The following is a 12,376-nucleotide window of genomic DNA, read 5'->3' on the forward strand; positions in this document are numbered from 1 at the left end:
GACTGAGTTTCTCTCTCTCTCTCAAATAGAAACAGAATCACAAGTAGGCTCAGATTCAATGGACCTGACTTATCCTGCCAGAGAACACACTGCTTAATCTTTTGGGGGGAAATGAATTCCTATAGTATTCCAACATTGTATTTTGTTTATATGCAAATGATGATTAAGTGGCCTGAAGTAGCCATTCATTACAACTTGTGAATTGTATATACTGTACTCAGTGTTAGTTTCATTACATTATTTTAGCATATGGGCCCAAAGAAAAGGAATATCAGACATGGGCTATGCAAAGGATCAGCAAATTTTTTCTGAAAGGGGCCAGATAGAAAATATTTTCAACTTTCCCTGCCACAGAGCCTCTGTTACAACTACTCAACCCTGCTGTTGTAGTACCAAAGCAGCCATAGACATAGTAAACAAGTGAGCATAAAATTATTTGCAAAAGAGGTGGCAGGCTAGACTTGGCACATGGACCCTTGTTTACCAACCTTTGTGCTAGGCTATTACAGGTCACTGTGCAGTCAATGAGGATGCTTGGTCAAGCCAGATTCTGCTTCTCCCCGTCCCCTATCATAAGGGAACTTTTTTCTCCCTACCCCCCTACTACCAGAGGCTCACAGGTTGTGTCCAGCCAGGGAGTCTTTCCTAATTTTCAGAACTGTACTATGTGAGCTAACAGTAGCACTGAACACATGGCTTCATTTGGTGGACTTAATTTTCAAAAGGAGGGCCTCATTACATCTGTTTTGATATCCACTCTACTCTTTCTAGGTAGAACTACTAGCGAAACAGTAAATGAGTAGATGCTGTGATCAGGATCATTTGACTACAAGGAATAGAAGCCCATTTACTCCCTCAAGCCAAGAAAGGGCCAATAAACAATGCAGAGGACAGAAGATAAAACCCAACACATTACATGGTACCTGTGTTAGTCAAAATTCTCTGAAAAACAGAACCAACAAGAGATATTGTAAATATGAGATTTATCAAGGTATCTCACATAACCTTGGGAATGGAAGAGTCCAAAATCCATAGGGCAGGCTGTGAAGCTGGCAGCTACGATGAAGTGATTAGAAGAATTCTATAGGAGAGGCTTGCTGGCTGAAGAAGCAGTGAAAGAGTCTCTCTTTTTCCTTAAAAAGTCTTCAGCTGTTTGGATTATCTCATTGTGGGAGACACACCTTACTTGATCACAGATGTACTCAGCCACAGATGCAATCAACTGACTGATGATTTAATACACCAGGCTTCTGGTTTATCAACCAGCCACGAAACATCCTTGCAGCAATGGTCAGGCCAGTGCTTGTCTGACCGGACAACTAGGGGCCAAGTTGAGTCCCAGAACCTAACCATCACAGTACTGGAGGTGGGAAGTAGAAAGTAAGGCTGTTCCCTCTCATAGCACCACACATAGACCCTCTCATCCTTGCTTCTCTCTATTTCTTCATTTTCTCACCCACTTCTTTGTACACATCACCTCCCAAGTCTTAACTCTGTGTGTCCTTTCATTTTAGACACTTGCACTCTCACTCTAGCCATCCAATTGATCATCTATTGCTTATTGTCCCAACACCAGATTGTAGGGAGAGGAACCTGATTTTCCTGGTTTAGGATAAATGTTGACCTGTGATCCAATTGACTATTGCTGAAATGAGTAGAGTCACATGGTTCTAACATGAGTGCCTTGCACCACACCTAGAGATGGGGAGAGAGTGGGAGCTGTGGAGTGGGGGGGAACAATCCCAAAGAAGGAGATGAAGTCTGGGCAGGTAGTCAAAGTAAGGGTAACTCTTAAGAAAGTGTGTTCATTTGGCTAGGGATTTGTTTACTGCTTAATGCCAAAACCATGGTCCTTTTGCAAAGTTTGTCCTTGTCCAAGCTTATGATATAGGCCACCAGTCTTCATCTTAGAATGGTAGAATATTGAAAATAGGAGGAAACAAGGCATAATTTTTCAAATTTCAGAATCAGAATGCTTTTCTTAAATAAGGCCTTAGACAGAACTCCAGAATATACAAATGACAAAAGGAGTAGCTGCTCTGGCAAGTGAACCAAGAATCCACTCAGTCCCTTCCTCATTCACCTGCAAGCCCCAAAGATAGCTCCTGAAACCGCCTTCATGGAAAACTGGTTTGAAAACAACTGACCTTTTCACTCTGCAAGTGGCAGGCAACTGAAGGACAGAGAAATGAAATAATGAAATAATAACCACCTTTTGTTTGTATCAGACAACTTTTCCTCTCCAATTTCTCTACTCTGAACTTTTTGCTGCATATATATTTAAAACGTTTTAATAGAAAGTAATATAGAATTAGTGCACCTAAAATAACTGTGTTGATTTGAAAGGATGTGTGGACCCTAGAAAAGCCATCTTTTAATCAAAATCCCATTTCATAAAGGCAGAATAATCCCTATTCAATACTGTATGTTTGAAACTATAATCAGATCATCTCCCTGGAGATGTGATTTAATCAAGAGTGGTTGTTAAACTGGATTAGGTGACGACATGTCTCCACCCATTTAGGTGGGTCTTGATTAGTTTCTGAAGTCCTATAAAAGAGGAAACATTTTGGAGAATGAGAGATTCAGAGAGAGCCAAGCAAAATGACATAGCCACGAGAAGAGTCCACCAGCCAGTGACCTTTGGAGATGAAGAAGGAAAATGCCTCCCTGGGAGCTTCATGAAACAGGAAACCAGGAGAAGAAGCTAACACATGATGCCATGTTTGCCATGTGCCCTTCCAGATGAGAGAGGAACCCTGACTGTGTTCACCATGTGCCTTCTCACTTGAGAGAGAAACCCTGAACTTCGTTGGCCTTCTTGAACCAAGGTATCTTTCCCCGGATGCCTTTCATTGGACATGTCTATAGACTTGTAATTGGGACATTTTCTTGGTCTTAGAACTGTAACCTAGCAACGTATTAAATTCCCCTTTTAAAAGCCATTCAGTTTCTGGTATATTGCATTCCGGCAGCTAGCAAACTAGAACAATAAGTTTGGTATTTGACATTCTAATGGACCTAAGCAGCCAGTGGGAAAAGAAAAACTAAAAATAATTGGACATAGGAAACTGCTATTAGCAATTTGTTCATGAGCAAATGAAATAGCATATCAACTGTGCATATAAACATCCTGATAGAATATTTTTCATTTTATTGTTTTTATTGAGGTATATTTACTTTCAGTGAAATGCATAGCCCGTAAGTGCACAGTTTGATCTGGGTTGACAAATGCAAATACTCGTGTAACCCAGAGCCCTATCAAAATAGAGAACATTTCTATCACCCCAGTAAGTTGCTTGATGACCCTTCCAGCACAATCTCTCCCCACCCAGAAGCAACCACAGATATGATTTCTATAAACATAAATTAGTTCTCCTATTCTATAACTTCATTTATATTCTATAAATGGAATCTTACAGTATATACTCCTTTCTGTCTAGATTCTTTCATGTAGCATAATATTTTTGAGATTCATCCAGATTGCAGCATGTATCAACAGCTTGTTCCTTTCTATGTCTGAGTAGTGTTCCATTGTGAATATACTATAGTTTATCCATTCTCTTTCCAGTATTTGGTTAGCCTGAAAAAGCTGCTATGAACATTCTTCTTCAAGGTTATTAGTGGACATGTATTTTCCTTTCTCTACAATATGTACCTAGGATTTAAATTGCAGTGTTGTAGGACCTTTTTACAAAATTATAAAAGCATTTCCCAAATGGTAAATTTTGGAAGGTGTCTATTTTAAACTCCCACCTATAGTTTATGAGAGTTGTTTCACATTCTTGCCAGTGCTTGATTTTATCAACCTTTTAAAATCTAGTCATTCTAGTGGGTATGTAGTAGTATATCACTGTGGTTTTAAATTTCACCGCCTTGTAACTAAGAATCTTTATCACCTTTTAAGTACTAAGTGGCCATTCATATATCTTTTGTGAGATGTCTGTTCAATTTTTCTTAATTTGCATTACTTGTCTAAAATTTTTTTTTTGTTAGGGAAGTTGTAGGTTTACAGAACAACTCATGCATAAAATACAGGATTCCTGTATACCACCCACATGATGAGAACCTCTTTCGTTGCTTAGATGTGGCCTCTCTCTCCAGCCATCACAACAAGCAAACTCACCACCCTGCCCCTGTCTATGTGGGACATGACTCCCACAGGTGTGGACCCTCCTGGCAACGTGGGACAGAAATCATGGAATGAGCTGAGACTCAGCATCATCAGGGGATTGAGAAAACCTTCTCGACCAAAAGGGGGAAGAGTGAAATGAGACCAAATAAAGTGTCAATGGCTGAGAGAGTCCAAACAGAGTCGAGAGGTTATCCTGGAGGTTATTCTTACACATTAAGTAGATATCACCTTATTAGTCTAGATGTAGTGGAGAGGCTGGAGGGAACTGCTTGAAAATGTGGAGCTGTGTTCCAGTAGCCATGTTTCTTGAAGATGATTGTATAATGAGTTTTCTTGTTGTGTTGGCTGGAGAGAGAGGCCACATTTGAGCAATGAAAGGGGTTCTCCTGAGGGTGGCTTTTAGGCCTAGTTTTAAGTAGGCTTGACCTATCCTTTGTGGGGTTAAGTTTCATATGAACGAGATTGGGGGCTCAACCTATAGCTTTGATTGTCCACACTGCTTGTAAGAATATCAAGAATTCGACTTGGGAAAGTTGAATTTTTCCCCTTTCTCATCATTCCCCGAAGGGGACTTTGTAAATACTTTTTTATTCACTGTTCAAATCACTCTGGGATTGATATCAGGGCATCACTCTGGACTAACCAACAAAATCTCATGTCTCTTCAAGGTTCCATGTACTTATGGTGTTCAATTAAGCTATCTACATAAGTTATATTAGGAAATGCACTAGTTAACTATATTAAATCTTCCAACCATGAATACAGAATGTCCTTCCATTTATTTAGGCCTTCTTTGATTTCTTTTAGCGATGTTTTTTGTTTTCTGAATACTGGTTCTTTACATCCTTGGTGAAAAATTTATTCCTAGATATTTGATTATTTTAGTTGCTATTATAAATGTCATTTTTTCTTAATTTCCTCCTCAGATTGTTCATTACTAATATACAGAAATGCTACTAATTTTGGCATGTTGATTTTGTACACTGCTACTTTGCTGAATTTGTTTATTAGCTCTGGTAGCTTTGTTATAGGTGTTTGGGGGCCTTTATATATAGGATCATGTATCTGCAAATAGTGAAAGTTTTACTTTCTCCTTCCCAATTTGGATGTCTTTTATTTCATTTTCTTGCCTAACTGCTCTGGCTACAAACATCCAGTACAATGTTGAATAAAAGTAACAGTGGGCATCCTAGTCTTGTTCTAGATCTTAAAGGGGAAAGCTTTCAGTCTTTGACCATTGAGTACGAAGTTAGTGATGCTTTTTTCATGTATGCCCTTTATCATGTTGAGGAAGTTTCTACAGGATACTGGATTTTGTCAGTTGCTCTTTCTGTGTCAATGGGAGTGATCATGTGTTTTTTTCCTTTCCTTTTGTTAATGTGGTATGTTATATTAATTGATTTTCTTATAATGTGCCACTGTTTCAGAACTGGGATAAAACCCACTTGATCATAGTGCATAATTCTTTCAATGTGCTTTCGGAGTTGATGTGCAAGTATTTTGTTGAGGATTTCTGCATCTATATTCGTTAGAGATATTGTTCGGTAATTTGCTTTTCTTGTGGTATCTTCATGTGGCTTTGGGATTCGGATGATGTTGGCCTCATAGAATGAGTTAAGTAGTGTTGCCTCTTCAGTTTTTTGGAAGAGATTGAGCAGGATTGATAATTCTTCTTGGAATGATTGGTGGAATTCCCCTGTGAAGCCATCTGTCCTGGGCTTTTCTTTGTTGGGAGGTTTTTGATGACTTATAAGTGGTCTGTTTACTTGTAATTGGTTTGTTGAGGTCTTTTATGTCTTCTAGGGTCAGTGTAGGTTTTTTTTGTGTGTGTTTCTAGAAATTTGTCTATTTCATCTAGGTTTTTTAATGTGTTGACATGCAGTTCACAGTATCTCCTTATTGTGTTTACTGATTGTTTAAGAGTATGTTATTTGACTTTCATATATTTATGGATTTTCTTCTTCTCTACCTATTACTGCTCTCCAGCTTTGTTCCATTGTAGTCAGAGAAGATGCTTTGTATAATTGCAATCTTTTCAAATTTATTGAGACTTGTTTTGTCACCCAACAGGTAGTCTATCCTGGAGGATGATCCATGTGCACTTGATGGGAATGTATATATGTTGCTTTGGGGTTGCAGTGTTCTGTGTATGTCTGTTAGATCTGGTTCAATTATCATAGAATTCAAGTTTTCTACTTCCTTATTGATCTTCGGTCTAGATGCTCTATCTATTGACAAGAGTGGTGTACTGAAGTCTCCAACTATTATTGTATACGAGTCTATTTCTCTCTTCAGTTTGCCAGTGTTTGTCTCATGAATTATGGGGCAATGTGGTTACATGCATAAAGATTTAAGATTGTTATTTCTTCTTGGAGTATTACCCTTTGTATTATTATATATTGTCCTTCTTTGTCTCTTACAATAGCTTTTGACTTAAAGTCTGTTTTGTCAGATATTAACATGGCTACCCCAGCTCTTTTTTTGCTTACTATTTGCTTTGATTACTATTTACCTTTCACTTTCAACCTGTTTGTGTCTTTGGGTCTCTTGACTCACCCAAAGGTGAGTCTCTTGTAAACATTGTATAAGTGGATCATGCTTTTTTTTTTAATCTGTTCTGCCAATCTGTGGCTTTTGATTGGGAAGTTTAATCTATTAACATTCATGTTATTGGAACTGCCTGAAAATGTGGAGCTGTGTCTGGTGGCCATGTTTCTTGAAGATAATTGTATGATGATATGGCTGTCGCAGTGGGACTGTGTGGTTGTGGAGAGCCTCGTGTCTGATGCTCCTTTTGTCTACCTTTTTGACAGACAAGTAACACATATGGGTTAAAAATAAATAAATAATAGGGAGAACAAATTGTTGAAAAAAAAGTTCATGTTATTACTATAAAGACAATACTTATTTCTGCCATTTTGTCCTTTGGTTTTTATATTTTGTATTTTCATTTTTAATCTCTTTTTTTCCTTTATTGCAACCTCCTTTTCTATATAGTTGATCTTTTGTGATGAATTTGACTGATCCCTTTCTCATTTCTGTTTCTGTGTGTATTTTTTAAATACTTTCTTTGTGATTTTATATTGTACAACCTAAATCTATAACCTACTAATTTGAAAAGATTCCAACTTAGCTTCAATAGCATACACATTCTCTGCTCCCATATCCCTCTGTTTCCCATCTTTATGTTGTTTTGTCTCACTTTACCACTTCATATTTTGCATGTCCATCATCAGAAAATATGCCTTTTGCTTGTTCTATTGTATACTGACTCTTAAAGGAATTAAAAAGTAGAATTGTATATTGAGGATACACTACTATGGGTTTCACATTTACCTTTTTAGTTGCATTTATTGATAATCTTCATTTCTTCACACTACTCCATGTCACTCTCTCCTGTCCTTTATTTTCAACTCCTTTTTGTAATTCTTGTAGGGTAGGTCTTTTGTTGATGAATTCTCTCAGTTTCTTTTTATCTGTGAATATTTAAAATTTTCCTACATTTTTGAAGGGGAGTTTTGCCAGATAAAGAATGCTTGGCTGGCAGTTTTTCTTTTTCAGTACCTTAAATATATTACACTGCCTTCTCACCTCCATGGTTTCTTATGAGAAACCAAAACTTAGACTTATTGAAGATCCCTTGTTTGTGCCAAATCACTTTTCTCTTACTGCTTTCAGGATATTCTCTTTATCTTTGGCATTTGACATTCTGATTAGTATATGACTTGTAGTAGATCTATTAGGATTTGGAGTACATTGAAGTTTTTGGAGATGCATATTTCTTTCTTAAGAGTTGGGAAATTTTTGGCTGTTATATCCTCAAATATTCTTTTTGCCCTTCTCTCCTTCTGGGGCAACCGTGATGTGTATGTTTGTGTGCTTCATGCTCAAACACCTGAGACACTGCTCAATTTTTCTATTTTCTCTATCTGTTCTTCTGACTGTATGATTTTTATTGTCCTGTCTTCTAATTCACTGATTCTTTCTTCTGCCTATTCAAACCTGCTGTTGTATACCTCTAATGTACTTTTTTTAAGAGTAAGCAGATAGTAATTTATTAAAAATACATATAAGAGGACATGGGGCACTCTCACAGAGGTGAGGAAGGCAAGAAGCAATAGGCATTGTGCTTTTATAGATTAGCTTTTCTTACTCCACCTTTCCCATTCCTTGTTTAAGGCTTTCTTCTCTCCTCCCTTTTCTCCAGGGCAGTGCCTCATGGTAGATGGTACATTTGGGTTGGTTGGTTAGCTTTACCCTTCTCCATAGATGATTCACTCAGATGGGGGTTGTTTGGAGCCACCTTCTCCATGGATGACTCAAGTGGAGGTTGTTTTGCTCCAGATAAGCTTGCTACTGCCAGGTGTTTCCTGTAAGTGAGTGGTATCTGTGAGGACAGTGGCCTTCTTGACCTCGATTAACTGTCCTTGTTCAAGGGCTTCTCTCCCCTCTCAGGTCCCTTTTCTAGCCTGTCTCAACTTTCCCCTTAGAGAGTTCTAGCCCTTTAATCTTTTTTTTTTATTTTAATGCAATTTATCAATATATTTTATGTATTCACACACCTTGTAATCATCCAAAGTATACAATCATTGGTTCGTAGTATCATCAGATAGCTGTGCATTTATCACCACAATAGACTTTTTTTTTTTTTTTGTGAAAAATAACATATATGCATAAAAACGATAAATAGAACAGATTTCAGAGTTTGGTATGGGTTATAATTCCACAATTTTAGGTTTTTCTTTCTAGCTGTTCCAAGACACTGGAGACTAAAAGAAATATCAATATAGTGATTTGGCACTCGTACTTATTTGTTGAACACTACCTTCTCTGTATAACTCCAACATCTCCTTTGATCTTTCTCCCACTCTTTAGGGGTATTTGGGCTATGCTCATTCTAACTTTTTCATGTTGGAGGGGGCTGTCGATAATATGGAATAGGGGGATAGAACTAGCTGATGTTCTGGAGAGGGTGGCCTCTCTGCATTTCAGGACTTATCTGGTCTAGGGACCCATCTGAAGGTTGTAGATTTCTAGAAAGTAACCCTAGTACATGGAACCTGTGTAGAATCTCATATAATGCCCCAGGTGTTCTTTAGGGTTGGCAGGAATAGTTTTGGTTAAGGTTTGGTAAACTTTGATAGATAGTAATGTCTAACTAAATAGACATTACTGAACTCTTTCAGCCACTGATACCTTTTTGTTATACTTCTTTTCCCCCTTTTGGTCAAATGGCATTGTTGATCCTACGGTGCCAGACCCAGGTATGTTGCCTTTTAATCTTAAGGGGTGCTGAGGGACAAGGGTCTACCTTCTGCAGCTGCTTCTGGCTTTTCAGGGGGTATAGGTCTGTCCTGACAGGGCGTAGAACACTCTGGCTATCTCACTGATGTTGAGAGGGGGGAATTCCAGAGGGATGGTTGGCATGGATGAAAATCCTCCGATCAGCATTGGTTTGGTGTGAAAGGCTTCTAGTTTGGAGAAGCTTAAAAATGCAAGGGCTGATCAGTAGCAAGAGGATAGAAGTAAGCGTGCCTAGGAGAGACATTAGCCAAGTGAGATTAAGGAAGAAGGAAGGAAATGACCATTTTCCAGGTCTGAGAGTGAATTCTAGCTGGGCAGCTCATTCCTGTTTAACTGGGGAATAGGAGGGTGTATGTGGCAAGTTAAGGGATGCAGGAATGAGGGTTTGAAGGGGGTTTGATTGATCGGGCTGTGGCTTTGGCTGCTGTGCTGCCTGTTTATTTCTTCGAGGGGATGTTAGTATTATTTTTTGTTGGCCAGAGCAATGAATTACAGTTATTTCTCTGTTGGTAAGAGCACAGCTTTTAAGAAATTGGGTACTTCTTGGTGATATTCACTGAGAGAAAGTCTTGCTCTTTTTACACTGCTCCATGAACATGCAGGGCTTGGAAGGCATAGCCTTTTCCCTTTTCTTGGCTCTAGAGCTCAGGTGAGAGCAATTCATTTTGCTTTCTGAGCTAAATCCTTGGGGGCAGGGTTTTGACTTCACTCTAGTTTGTTTTAAATTGGGAGCCCCTATTGCTTAAGAAAATAGCAAGAGCTCCCCAGGTGGGAAAGTTTAATAGTTTTACTTGTTCTTTAGTCCTTCAAAGGACTTTGTAAATACTAGACAGGCTAAATTAGATAGTGTGCTATAGATAATGGTTGCTGTATGGAGTAATGCTGAGCTTTAAAGCTGGAGAACTTTAATTTTGAGTTTTAGGTGCCACACAGATATTCAAAGTTTTATGAAATTACTAGGTTATACAAAGAGCATTTCAGAATTTAGAAATAACAGTTAAAGCTCAAGAGTAAATGTGACTGCTGTAAGAGTTTACAATTTAAGCTTTAATTATTTATGAGCCTTTTTAAATGAAGCTAGTTTTATAAATAAAAACAATAAAATCGTTTTATATTGGAGTTATTAACACAAACCATAGCAGAAGCTTTGCCCTTTACTAGGGTTAACAGGTAGAATGTAATTTATATAGTTGGTGTTCTGCAAGCTTCCAGAATGCAATATAAAAGAACTGGAATGGCTTTTATAAAGGGAATTTAATAAGTTATAAGTTTACTGTTCTAAGCCTATGGAAATGTCCAATTAAGGCATTCAGGAAAAGGTTCCTAAATTCAAGAAAGGCCAATGCATCTGAAACACCTCTGTCAGCTGGGAAGGCCCGCTGGTCCCTTGCTGGTTCCTTGTTTCTTGGCTCCATTGCTTTCAGCTCTTTTCCGGTGAGGTTTCCTCACTTTGCTTCTCCAGGGCTGGCTTTCATCTCTTGGCTTTCCTTGGTTTTCTCCAGGTTCTGGCTTGCTTAAAATCTCATCTCAACAACTAATCAAGACCCACCTGGAGTGGATGGGGGTCACATCTCTATCTAATCAAAGGCCACACCCACAGTTGGGTGTGTCACATCTCCATGGAGATGACTTAATCAAAAGTTCCCACTTACAATATTGGATCAAGATGAAAAGAAACTTGTGACTGCTTCCACAAGATTGAATCAGGACTAAAACATGGTTTTTCTGGGTTACCTAATACTTTCAAACTACCACGCTTGCCTTGTTGCTTTTTTGTTGAAGATGAAGTTTTGATTTATAGCTGACCATTGGTCTTTTGGGGGATGCTTTAGAGTAAAGGAGTTTAACTGACAAGTAAACATGATTGTTTCTGTTGTTTGTAATTTTAATATTATTCAGATTAGTATTAGGATAAAATATTGTTAATTTCTTAGGAATTTTAATTTCTAAATATAAGAATAGCATTATCTATGCAAATTTAGCTAATAGAATGATAGAAAATTATTTTAATTGTTGTAATACTTTTAAACATTTTTTATGTAATATATTGAACTATTTTTGCACCTTACTTATAAGAGGTTAAGAGAACCAATCCTTTGCAACAGTTTTCCTTTAGGAGTGAGAAGACTTGTCTTCTGAAATAAAGGATAAGGTTAACATAAACATTAACAAGGATATTAATTTGATATGATTTAAAGTTTCATCTTTTAGACAGTACTTAGATGGTTAAGAAAAACGTTTTATAACCTTTCATTAAAAGTAGGCTAATAATTTATATTTTTTTACACAGAAAACTAAATTCTAGCTTTGAATGCATACATGGTTTTACACAAAAGGTTTTTTAAATATTATAAACAGGCTTATTAAATTTTGGTTAGCATTGAATATGATAGAATTTATTTTTATAAAGTTTTTATATATATTTCTAGTTGGCAGTGACTAAAAACTTTCTTATACTCTCCACGACTTTCTACATCCATTCAGAGCTTGTAGTCAGTGATGACTATAACAAATAAAGTTTACTTTTATTTTAGAAATAGTTTATTTTACAAAGTGAGCACTTTTGCAAGACAGTACTTTGAGGCAGTTGGAGGTCAGCAAGGTCTGCTGCTAAGGTATTCTTAAAAATATGGGGATTATTTCAAAATTCTTGGGGCAACGCCATCTAAGTGAGTAGGGAAGGAATTTTAGCCTTAATTTTTTTTTAAGAGCAAGGCCGGGTCACGGTGGCTCAGTGGCAGGATTCTCACCTGCTATGCCGGAGACCTAGGTTCGATTCCCAGTGACTACCCATGTGAAAAAAAAAAAAAAGGAAAACCAAATAGAAAAAAAAAAAGCAAATAGGTATTGAGAGTTAGGGTGAAGTGGGATACAAAAAAAAAATGTGTTCATAAGATTTTGGACTGAAAATTTGAATGCAGATAGAACTACTCAACA

At 37.5% G+C, this 12,376-nt stretch overlaps 1 protein-coding gene across 9 annotated transcripts in view; it reads left to right on the plus strand.

Annotated features, from left to right (window-relative positions):
• The window catches only part of RGS6 (regulator of G protein signaling 6), a 658,535-nt gene that overhangs the window by 371,512 nt on the left and 274,647 nt on the right, over positions 1-12,376 (plus strand). The gene's annotated exons all lie outside the window — the stretch shown is intronic.

This window comes from Tamandua tetradactyla, chromosome 12 (genome assembly GCF_023851605.1).
Source record: "Tamandua tetradactyla isolate mTamTet1 chromosome 12, mTamTet1.pri, whole genome shotgun sequence".
Lineage (NCBI taxonomy): Eukaryota > Metazoa > Chordata > Mammalia > Pilosa > Myrmecophagidae > Tamandua > Tamandua tetradactyla.